Below are 11,938 nucleotides of genomic sequence, written 5' to 3' on the forward strand. Positions count from 1 at the left end.
GTTTGATTAACAATCAGTTGCAAGGCAGTAGCTGATGAGGTGGTGCACAATCATCGATCCCAGTATGTGTGGCAAGTAACCACTCTGAACCCGTTTCCTCATCTGTAAAGCAGAGATAATTCCTACTTTGTGGGATTTTGGTAAGGGTTAAATAAATGTTTGTAAAGCAGCTAACACAGTGCTTAAAATATAATGGGTCTAAATAAATGGTAATTGGTTATTATTAATGGAAAAAAATTGAAAAATATCCTCCACACATTTCAGAAGCAGCAATACAGCCCCAAGCTTTCCTGCTTGGGGATTCTTTATGACAAACTTCAGAACTCTGAGGAATAAGGTAGTATAAAAACACAAGACTATATTGTGTTTTAAGTTTGCAGACTGTTGAAAACACTTTTATTTGATTCAGCTAATTGAATTTTTTTTGTTGTTCATGAAACAAAGGATTCAGTTTAAGTCAGGAAAGAACAAAACAGCAAGTTCAATTTCAGTTAATTTGCATCTGAAAGAGGTTAACAATTGGTACAATTTATGTCTTATCACCATTCCTACACTATGTTTTATGACTGCCCACAATTATATAAAACCCACTCCACAAACCTCAAATGTCTGTAGGAGCATAGACATTCACATTTTAGATGGGTTAAGATGGGCTTTATTAGTAAAACAATTTGTCAAGAATCATTGTCTCTTTGGATTAAAAATTAGGAAAGCAGAAGAGAGATTTGTCACTTACAATGGAGAATTTAACATAGTCAAATTTAATCCTATTTGATGCCTTTGCCTCACTTTCATTAATCAGCAAATACATTCTTTGTCTAGCTCCCGAAGAAGTAAATATTCTGTATTTTCTATTTTTCTTGCCAGCACAAAGGATTCAACACCTGATTAAATAAAGCATTCTTTTTTACAAGTGATGTGTTTCATAGTTTCTTTTTTTTTTTTTTTTTTTTTTTTTGCGGTATGTGGGCCTCTCACTGTTGTGGCCTCTCCCGTTGCGGAGCACAGGCTCCGGACGCACAGGCCCAGCGGCCATGGCTCACGGGCCCAGCCGCTCCTCGGCATGTGGGATCTTCCCGGACTGGGGCACGAACCCGTTTCCCCTGCATCGGCAGGCGGACTATCAACCACTGCGCCACCAGGGAAGCCCCATAGTTTCTTTTTAATTAAAAAGAAGACTCCTTCCTGTATTCATTTTTTCGTACTCACAGTGAGGGTTTGTATATTTTTTCCCTACAGTGGAGTGGGGAAATTCATGGTAATGCATATACTCACAAATGTAGCAGGGAACTCACTCCCCAGCTGCTTTATAGCCTACAAGGAGGTATGCAAACGTATGTCTCTATTAAGTACCTGAGATAAAAGTTTGCTTCCATCATTCTAAGCCATTGAAGTTTGATCTACCAAATGGCCTTCTTCTTGGTGCTGTAGAAGTTTCCTTATTGATGGTGAGAGGTAGTAGAGTATGGTATGTGACAATTGCTCCTTATACATTAGTCCCACATATTCACCTTTGCCCATCTCTCAGTTTCTGGTAATCATTGTAGTGATAAAACTCATTGCTTTTTATTCTGTATTTGAGTTTGTGTAATTCCTTTCAAGCAGCATAATCATTCATTCAACAAAAATGTACCTGATGCCTAATATGTGTCTAGCAGAGGTCAGATGACAGTAGGAGGGACAGATGTAAGGATAGATTAATAGTAGGAAAATGTGCAGCTTTTCAGGTGACTCCTTTCTCCTTGCCAGCTCCTAAATTATATTTATTACGCTGAACCCTCCATCTTCAGATTTAATAATTTGATAATCTGAGGAGCTAGAGGTAACTGTAGATTAAAGTGGGTTAGGTTTGCTCTGAAAATGCAAGCTTGGTGAAGTTTGACACAATACTTTCTTTGCACATAGTGGTGCTCAGTAGTTACTGAGTGGGTGTCATGTGCTTATATGTTTTATGGTAACATCCAAGAGTATGTCCTTCCAGGGTGGGTGTTTCTACTAGACTGTCAACTCCTTGAGTCAGAGAATGGATTTCATTTTTTGTAATCCCAGAGCCTGACACAAAGCCTGGCATGTGAAGTGTTTGTTGGTTTTTTTTGAGGGGTATTCACCAATGGATCAAGTCTACTGGATTAGGCTGTATAGTCTCAGTGTCCCCCTGGGCCCTATAACACCATTGCATGCCCAGTCCACAGAGGCTGGGGCTAACTTGGAAATGAAAGTGACTGTCCTAGGAAGCTGGGCCTATCCTCACACTAACCCTAGAGGACCCTAAAATGTCCCCATTGTTCAGAATCCTATGGAAGTAAGACCCTGCGCTTTTGATTCAGACTGTCTAGGAGGGGTTTAAAACTTGTTTCAAATTCATGTTTCAGTCACTTACTAGCTTTGTACTGTGTACTCACCTTGTAAGATTTAGTAAACAGTGAATGAAGTGAGGTACCTGACATAGAATAGGTGTTAAGGAAATGTTTTTCTTCCCTGTTCACCCTCATTTGCTCATAATTTTGCCAAGTATAGGCTCTAGGCATGGAAATGTTCAATCGTTTTTTGGATTGATTGTTTCTAGGTTTCTAAAAATAAAGATATTAAGAACATTTAGTTCATGGCTTTGTTGTGAGGGCCAGTGAGATAATGTATATAATATGCTTAGCATTGCTGATACCTAGTAATCAGTATTAGCTATTGTTATCATCATAAAGTGGCTCGAGACCACAATGGGTCTTTGGATTATCTTTGAAGTTAACCTCAGAGACAATCAAGTCAAGGCTAAGGATGGTCCAAATGCTTGCTTGTAAAGATAACAGATGGAAACAGAATCTTGGTAGTCATGACATAGTGGACACATAGTCACTTACAAGCAGAGGTAGCTTATGGGTGCTAAGATAGCTAGCTTGCTGATCTAACATTGCTTAATTGGTAAAATCAGTAGATCTTGCTAGGATCTGACACAGTGAGGGATGAAGTGGAAGCTTTGGTTGAAAAGGGATCATGATTAATTTTGACCCATGCTAAGTCGTATGGATAAATGGTCAGATTAAAGAAAATATTGACTAGACTGACAAACACAGGTGAGAAAAATTTCCCCTTAAAAATAGCTTACTTTCTGATTATTAAATTGTACTTCTTTGTATATTTTACAATTAGCAAGTATTAATGTAGGAAATGCATAAAAGTATGAAGACCAAAATACAAATGACCCATAATCATTTTCTCCAGAGATCACTCACCATGGAAGTTCTGGGATCTTTCCCAATAACCTCTTTTCTGAGCATGTATATGAATAAATATTTTTTAAATGGATAATATGGAGTATGTATATAGTATTGTCTTGATTTTTTCCTAATCATATAATTTTCCAACTAATTGTTTTAAATTAGTTATGAGGTTTTTGTTTTTTTTTTTTTTTTGCGGTATGCAGGCCTCTCACTGTTGTGGCCTCTCCCGTTGCGGAGCACAGGCTCCGGACGCGCCGGCTCAGCAGCCATGGCTCACGGGCCCAGCTGCTCCGTGGCATGTGGGATCTTCCCGGACCGGGGCACGAACCCGTGTCCCCTGCATCGGCAGGCGGACTCTCAACCACTGCGCCACCAGGGAAGCCCAGTTATGAGGTTTTTAATGGCTTGATAATATTACACTGAATGATGTACCATAACAATTTAAGCGTTCTGACGTTGGATGTTTATATTGTTTCCTGTAATTTGCTATTAAAAATAACACTTTTTTGAATAGGTTTTTTTTTGGCTGTTGTTGTTTTGTTTTGGTATCGTGGTTGTGATTGTTTGGTTTTGCTTTTTTGCTTTTTGTTGATGTACAAATCTTACTGTCCATCTCTGTTTTCTTAGAGTGAATTCCTAGAAGTGAGATTATTGAGTCAAAGGGCATAAAAGTTATTAAAGGTATATTACTTAATTGCTTTTCAGAAATGTGTATCAGTTTAAATTGCCCCAATGAAATAATTTTGTTAAACATCTTATGGAGGTAATGGGAGAAATAAACATGTAATTCAAGACAAATACATCTAATTGATGAAAACCTTTTTTTGTGTGTGTGTGGTACGTGGGCCTCTCACTGTTGTGGCCTCTCCCGTTGTGGAGCACAGGCTCCAGACGCACAGGCTCAACAGTCATGGCTCACAGGCCTAGCCGCTCCGCGGCATGTGGGATCTTCCCGGACCGGGGCACAAACCTGCATCCCCTGCATCGGCAGGTGGACTGTCAACCACTGTGCCACCAGGGAAGCCCAAAAACCTTTTTGTAAGGCAGCTTCTTTGGATATGGATAATCTTTTTCCTTTTTTTTTTTTTTTTTTTTCTCATCCCTCTTACCCTGTCTTGGGTTAGGATCAGCTGAGAGTCACTTTGGGTTGAAACACTTTAAGAACTGCTTAGTGGTATGAAACTGGAAATCAATTACAAGAAGAAAACTGGAAAAAAAAAAACCCTCACAAACACATGGAGACTAGAAACATGCTACTAAACAATCAGTGGGTCAACAAAGAAATCAAAGAGACAGATGAAAATGGAAACACAACTTTCTGAAATCTATGGGACACAGCAAAGGCAGTTCTAAGGGAGAAGTTCATAAAGATACAGGTCTTGGGCTTCCCTGGTGGCATAGTGGTTGAGAGTCCGCCTGCCAATGCAGGGGACACGGGTTCGTGCCCCGGTCCGGGAAGATCCCACATGCCATGGAGTGGCTGGGCCTGTGAGCCATGGCCGCTGAGCCTGTGCGTCCGGAGCCTGTGCTCCGCAACGGGAGAGGCCACAACAGTGAAAGGCCCGCGTACCGCAAAAAAAAAAAAAAAAAAAAGATACAGGTCTACCTCAAGAAACAAGAAAAATCTCAATCTAAATTAACATTAAAGGAATTAGAAGAAGAGTAAGCAAAGCCTAAAGTTAGTAGAAGGAAGGAAATAATAAAGATCATAGTGGAAATAGATGAAATAGAGACTAATAAAACAATAGAAAAGATCAATGAAACTAAGAGTCGGTTCTTTGAAAAGAAACAAACTTGACATGTCTTTAGCGAGGCTCATCAAGAAAAAGAGCCTAAATAAATAAAATCAGAAATGAATGAGGAGAAATTACAACCAATACCACAGATATACAAAGGATCATAATAGAATTCCTTGAACAATTATATGCCAACAAATTAGACAACAAAGAAGAAATGGATACATTTCTGGAAATACATAATCTTCCAAGACTGACTCATGAGGAAATAGAAAATCTTAATAGACCAATTACTAGTAATGAAATTGAATCAGTAATATAAAAACTTCCAACAACAAAAGTCCAGGTCCAGATGGCTTCAAAGGTGAGTTCTACCGAACATTTAAAGAAGAGCTATTACCTGTCCTTCTCAAATTATTACAAAATATTGAAGAGGAAGGAATATTTCCAAACTCATAGTACAAGGCCAGCATTACCCTGATACCAAAACCAGACAAAGACATAACAAAAAAAGAAAATTACAGGGTAATATCTCTGATGAACATAGATGCAAAAATCCTCAACAAAGGGACTTCCCTGGTGGTGCAGTGGTTAAGAATCCACCTTCCAATGCAAGGGATGTGGGTTTGATCTCTGGTCAGGGAACTAGATCCCACATGCATGCCGCAACTAAGAGTTTGCAAGCCACAACTAAGGAGCCCACCAGCCTCAATTAAGGAGCACACATGCCACAATGAATGAGCCGGTGAGCCTCAACTAAGGAGACCACCTGCTGCAACTAAGAAATAAATAAAATAATTTTTAAAAATCCTCTACAAAATATTAGCAAAGCGAATTCAACAATACTTTAAAAAGATCATACACCACGATCAAGTGGGATTCATTCCAGTGATGCAAAAGTGGTTTAACATCCACAAGTCAGTCAACATGATACATCACATTAAGGAAACAAAGGATAAAAACCATGTGATCACCTCAATAGATGCAGAAAAAGCATTTGAAAAAATTTAACATCCATTTATGATAAAAACAAAGTGGATATGGAGGGAACATACCTCAACATAATAAAGGCCATATGTGACAGACTCACAGCTAACATCCTATTCAACAGTGAAAAGCTGAAAGCTTTAAGAGCAGGAATGAGACAAGAATGCCCATGCTCATCACTTTTTATTAAACATAGTGTTAGAAGTCCTAGCCACAGCAATTAGTCAAGAAAAAAAGAAAGGCATCCAGATTGGAAAGGAAAAAGTAAAACTGTCACTATTTGCAGAAGACATAATACTATACAGAGAAAACCCCAAAGACCCCACCAAAAAAACTATTAGAACTAGTAAATGAATTCTGTAAAGTTGCACGATACAGTATTAATATACTGAAATCTATTGCATTTCTATGCACTAATAACAAACTATCAGAAAGAGAAATTAAGAAAATAATCCCATTTATAATTGCATCAAAAAGAATAAAATACCTAGGAATAAATTTAACCAAGGAGGTGAAAGACCTATGCTCTCAAAATTATAAGAAATGAGGAAAGAAAGGTAACACAAATAAATGGAAAGATATACCATGCTCATGTATTGGAAGAATCAATATCAATAAAATGTCCATACTACCCAAAGCAATCTACAAATTCAATGCAATCCCTATCAAAATACCAATGGCATTTTTCACAGTAGTAGAACAAATAATCCTAAAATTTCTGTGGAACCACAAAAGACCCCAAGTAGCCAAGCAATCTTGAGAAAGAAGAGCAAAGTTGGAGGTATCATGCTCCCAGACCTGAAACTATACCACAAATCTATAGTAATCAAAACAGGATGGTACTGGCACTAGAACAGGCACATATATCAATGAAACAGAATAGAGAGCCCAGAAATAAACCCACACTCATATGGTCAATTAATCTATGACAAAGGAAGCAAGAATATACAATGGGGAAAAGACAGTCTCTTTGATAAATAGTGTTAGGAAAACATGACAGCTACATGCAAAAGAATGAAATTGGACCTCTTTGTTATACCATACACAAAAAAAAAGAAAAAGAAAAAAATGGATTAAAGACTTAAAGTTACAAACTGAACCCATGAAACTCCATAAAGAAAACATAGTAATCTCTTTGACCTTGGTCTTAGCAATATATTTTTTTAAAATATGCCTCCTCAGGCAAGGGCAACAAAGTAAAAATTTAAAAATGGGACTACAGCAAACTAAAAAGCTTTAGCACAGAAAAGGAAACCACCAACAAAACAAAAAGGCAAACTCCTGAATGGGAGAAGATATTTGCAAATGATATTTGATAAGGGGTTGATATCCAAAGTATACAAAGAAGTCATACATCTCAACATCAAAAAAACAACAACCCGATTAAAAAAAATGGGCACAGGGCTTCCCTGGTGGCACAGTAGTTGAGAGTCCGCCTGCCGATGCAGGGGACACGGGTTCATGCCCCGGTCCGGGAGGATCCCACATGCCGCAGAGCGGCTGGGCCCGTGAGCCATGGCTGCTGAGCCTGCGTGTCCAGAGCCTGTGCAAAAAAAAAAAAAAAAAAAAAATTGGGCACAGGACCTGAATAGACATTTTTTCTGAAGAAGACATACAGATAGCCAGCAGGCACATGAAAAGATGCTCAGTATCACTAATCATTAGGGTAATGCAAATCAAAACCACAATGAGATATCTCCTCACACCTGTTAGAATGGCTATTATCAAAAAGACAAGAAACAAGTGTTGGTGAGGATGTGGAGAAAAAGGAACCCTTGTGCACTGTTGGTGGAGTATAAATTGGTGCAGCCACTGTGGAAAATAGTGTGGAAGTTCCTCAATAAACTAAAAATAGAACTACCATGTAACCAGCAATTCAACTTCTGGGTATTTATCCCAAGAAAATGAAAAGATTTTCTTCAGGGACTTTGATTTGCCTGAACAGGAGAACTGCTTGAGCCTTTATTGAAGCCATTTTGGTTTGCATAAGCAACCAGTCAAAGAGTTTGCCCAGAAGCTGGGCAGATCAAGAGTTTCATCAAGTCCTTGGGTTTGCTGCAAATGACAAGATTTCATTCTTTTTATGGCTGAGTAATATTCCATTGCATATATACCACATCTTTATCCATTCACCTATCAATGGACCCTTAGGTCCCTTCCATATCTTGGCTATTGTAAATAGTGCTGCAGTGAACATAGGGGTACATATATCTTTTTAAATTAGTATTTTCATTTTTCTGGATGGATCTGGAGGGTATTATGCTAAGTGAAATACAGGCATACTTCATTTTATTGTGCTTCACAGATAATTGCATTTTTTACTAATTGAATATTTGTGGCAACCCTTCATCAAGCAAATCTATCATCACCATTATTCCAACAGCATTTTCTCCCTTCATGTCACTGTGTCACATTTTGGTAATTCTCACAATATTTCAAACTTTTTCACTATTAATATATTTGTCTTGGTCGTCTGTGATCTTTGATGTTACTGTTGCAGAAAGACTACAGAGGTGATTAAATGATGGAATGAAAAGACCAAATGTGCTTTTTGTTAGTTTTAAAGGTTAACTGAATATTTACTTTAAAGGAGAAAAAAAATGCATTCTAGTCAAACATTCCTAGATTCCTGAGCCAGATTTCCTGGGCTTGGATTCAGGCTCTGCTATGTATTAGCTGTGTTACCAGTTCTCTGTACCTCAGTTTCCTTGTTTGTAAAATGGGGCTAAAAATAGTACCTGCCTGATAGTGTGGTTGTGAGGACAAAATTAGCGAACGTACGAAAAAAAGTTTTAGAATGCTGGGCATACTATAAAAGTATCAGCTCTTGTCATGATTATGAAAGTATTATTACTTTCTGCCAGTAAGTGGGTGATTTTGTGTCATATTTCATTGCCTTCGCTTTAGGCTTGAGTGACAGATTTTTGTTTTTGAATAAGTGCAGCCAGGCCAACATTCAAACATACTTAAGTGATGGTTATATAGCATTTAATTCAGTTCAGAAAGTAGAGGCATTCAGAACGTGCCTTATGCTAGGTATCACAAATGCTCTTCTTGCCCCCAGTTTGGAAGTGGATCTTGGACTGTACACACAAGAAAGTGACTTTCAAAGGATTAAAAAGTTATCTACTTTGGGGATTCCCTGGTGGTCCAGTGGTTAGGACTCTGCACTTCCACTGCAGGGGGCATGGGTTGGATCCCAGGTCAGGGAACTAAGATCCTGCATGCCGTGGACAAAAAAAAAAAAAAAAAAGAAAGAAAGTTTTTTTTTGTTTTTTGTTTTTTTGCGGTACGCGGGCCTCTCACTGCTGTGGCCTCTCCCGTTGCGGAGCACAGGCTCCGCGGCCATGGCTCACGGGCCCAGCCACTCCGCGGCATGTGGGATCTTCCCGGACCGGGGCACGAACCCGTGTCCCCTGCATCAGCAGGCGGACTCTCAACCACTGCACCACCAGGGAAGCCCCAAAGTTACCTATTTAATATGAAAAAAATCCTCTTATGATAACCTCTAGTACAGGGTAATCAAGTAATAATCATCCTGGTGATAGTTGTATTCTCTTCTACAAGAGTCAGCTGACCAAGCCGTCTGTCATTTTAGCAGTATAGGAACTCACAGATACCAACAAGCAGTTTATTGAAGAATTATCTTCAGGAAAACGATTTCCCACACGTTAAATTGATTTTCTTTTCTTGAGTTGTTTTTAATTTGATGTGTATTTCAAGCAGCTGAATTTGTTGATACCAGTGAGGAATGTCAAGGAAAGAATCAAAGTCTTGGTTTTATAATGGAGAAAAGTTAAAGAAGTTATTAAGAGTATTGGGGAAACACAAGATTTGGAGACCAGGAGTTTAACTCTTGGTTTCATCATTTATAAACTGATTTGGCCAAGCCACTTAACCTCTTTGTTTCATATTTGTTATTTTTTAAATCACAGTGGTTTTGAGTGTCAAATGATGCCTGTGAAAGCGTTTTGACACATAATTATTTCATTAGCAGATAAAACATAGTATTTGGGGTAAAAAATGATAAGTCCTACACTTACATAAACTCAGTAAACTGCAAGGAACTTTAGATTTCATGAAGACCTTGCCCTCTCCCTTCAGAGGCTGACCGATTTGACTTGTGCAAGGTCACAAACCTGGTTAGTGGCAGCCAGAATCTAGGTCTCCTGACACTAGTCACCTGGCCTTCCTGCTACACCACTGTCATTCATCATTCATTCATTCATTTTTATGGACGATAAATTAAATGCAAAATATTGTGCTAGGTGCTGTGGGTGATTCTGATTTATCAGACACAGATCCTCCTCTCAAGGAACATAGGAACTAGTGGGGTAATAACCGTGTGTACAGTCAGAGATTGGGATGATAAGGTATGAACAAACTATTATGTGACCTGGTGAGGCTCAATGGAGACTTGGTAGAAGAGGTGACAATTCAGCCGTGCTCCAAATGGCAGAAAGGATTTGTACATGTCTTAGGGTTTAAAATAGGCAGTCCAGGGTTACAATAAGGTGAGCAAAGACCTCAGTAAATTCTAGGAAGTTTCATTTTTTCATAACAAGGGCCATCTCTCACCCTGCGAATCTTGTAGATTTTATTGTTCCCTCCAGAATGCTTGCCCTGGGAACAATTCATGTAACTTGCCTGGTGGCCCTGCTTGATTCACTCCAGGCCCAGTGAAGGGCTGCTTCCCGTTTCCATGGTTCCCTGCCCACCCACTTTCTCAGGGCACTTACGACACATCTCTATTTATTTTACTTCTTTGCCCCGCACCCCCCTCCCTGTTTCTGATCTTAAGAGAACAAGGGCTACGCGCACAGTGTATCTTCAGCCTGAGTACAGTGACAAGTGCACAGCTGCCCGACAATTTGGGGTGAAGGAAGGGACCACCTGGCATATCCTCTCCTTTCTTCCTCCAGCAAACGCCTGCCTACTCCTTCCAGATTCAGCTGTGAGCGTCACGTGCTCCATGCACCTGTAGCTGTTTCTACCGCCTCCCAGCACACAGTAGGCACAGGACAGAAAGCCTGTGTCTGATTCCCCTCTGTGACACCTGGGCCTGGCAGGTAGTAAGCGTTCCACAAATGCTCGCCGGATGAATGGAGACCTTCCGACATTAGGCGGCGGATATAAGGCGGGGTTTCCTTGTAACCAGCTCCACCTCTCTCCGGGTAGAACCCCAGCGGCTGGGACCGCGGCACTCAGGGCATCACCTTCTCCAGCCACACTCCCTCCCGAGCCAGCCAGTGTCTTCCCATCCGCCCAACCGGCGGTGGGCCCCCATCCCCACGCCCCCACCCCACTCCACGCAACCTCGTCCCAGCTCCTCTCTGGGCGGCACCTCGAGGGCCGCGCCGCCTACGATTGGCGAAACACGGCATAGCGCCATCTCGGCCTACGGCGCGGTGCGCGCCGTCATTGGTTGGCGGAGGCGGCGGGCGGTGACGGCGGGCGGTGACGGCGGGCGGGGCCCCGTCCTCTGGTCCCTGGCCCAGGCCTAGCCCATCCTCCGCGGAGGCGCACGGAGCCTGGCCATCAACTAGGGCTCCAGCCGGTTACTCTGGTTACTGCCGAAGCGCCGCGCTGGAAGGCTGCCGCCGCCCGCGAGGGATGCTGGTGCGGAGTCCTTCGAGAGCCCCCGCCGCCGCCGCCGCCTCCGCCGCTGCCGCCCTCTAAGGATAGCGCTGTGGAAACTGCCGTGCAGCGGCTGGAAGGTTCGGGGGCTGGTGCCTTGGGAGCCGCGGTGAGGTGGAGGTCTCGAGGTAAGGGCTGCGCTTCCCTGCCCTAGAGCCGCAGTCTCCAGTCCGAGGCCATCTTTGGTGGGCGAAGGCGGTCCCGGCGAGAGAGGAAGCTCACTCCTCACCGCCGCAGCCCTTGCGCTTTCCGACCCGGCTGGGCCATCGCTGTCGGACGAGGCGAAGCCGCATTTTTCCCAACGCGAGATACTTCTTTGGTGTTTCTCCCCCTGTTCCTCTTCTGAAAGGGCACCTGCTGCTC

Source organism: Hyperoodon ampullatus (genome assembly GCF_949752795.1).
Source record: "Hyperoodon ampullatus genome assembly, chromosome: 17".
Lineage (NCBI taxonomy): Eukaryota > Metazoa > Chordata > Mammalia > Artiodactyla > Ziphiidae > Hyperoodon > Hyperoodon ampullatus.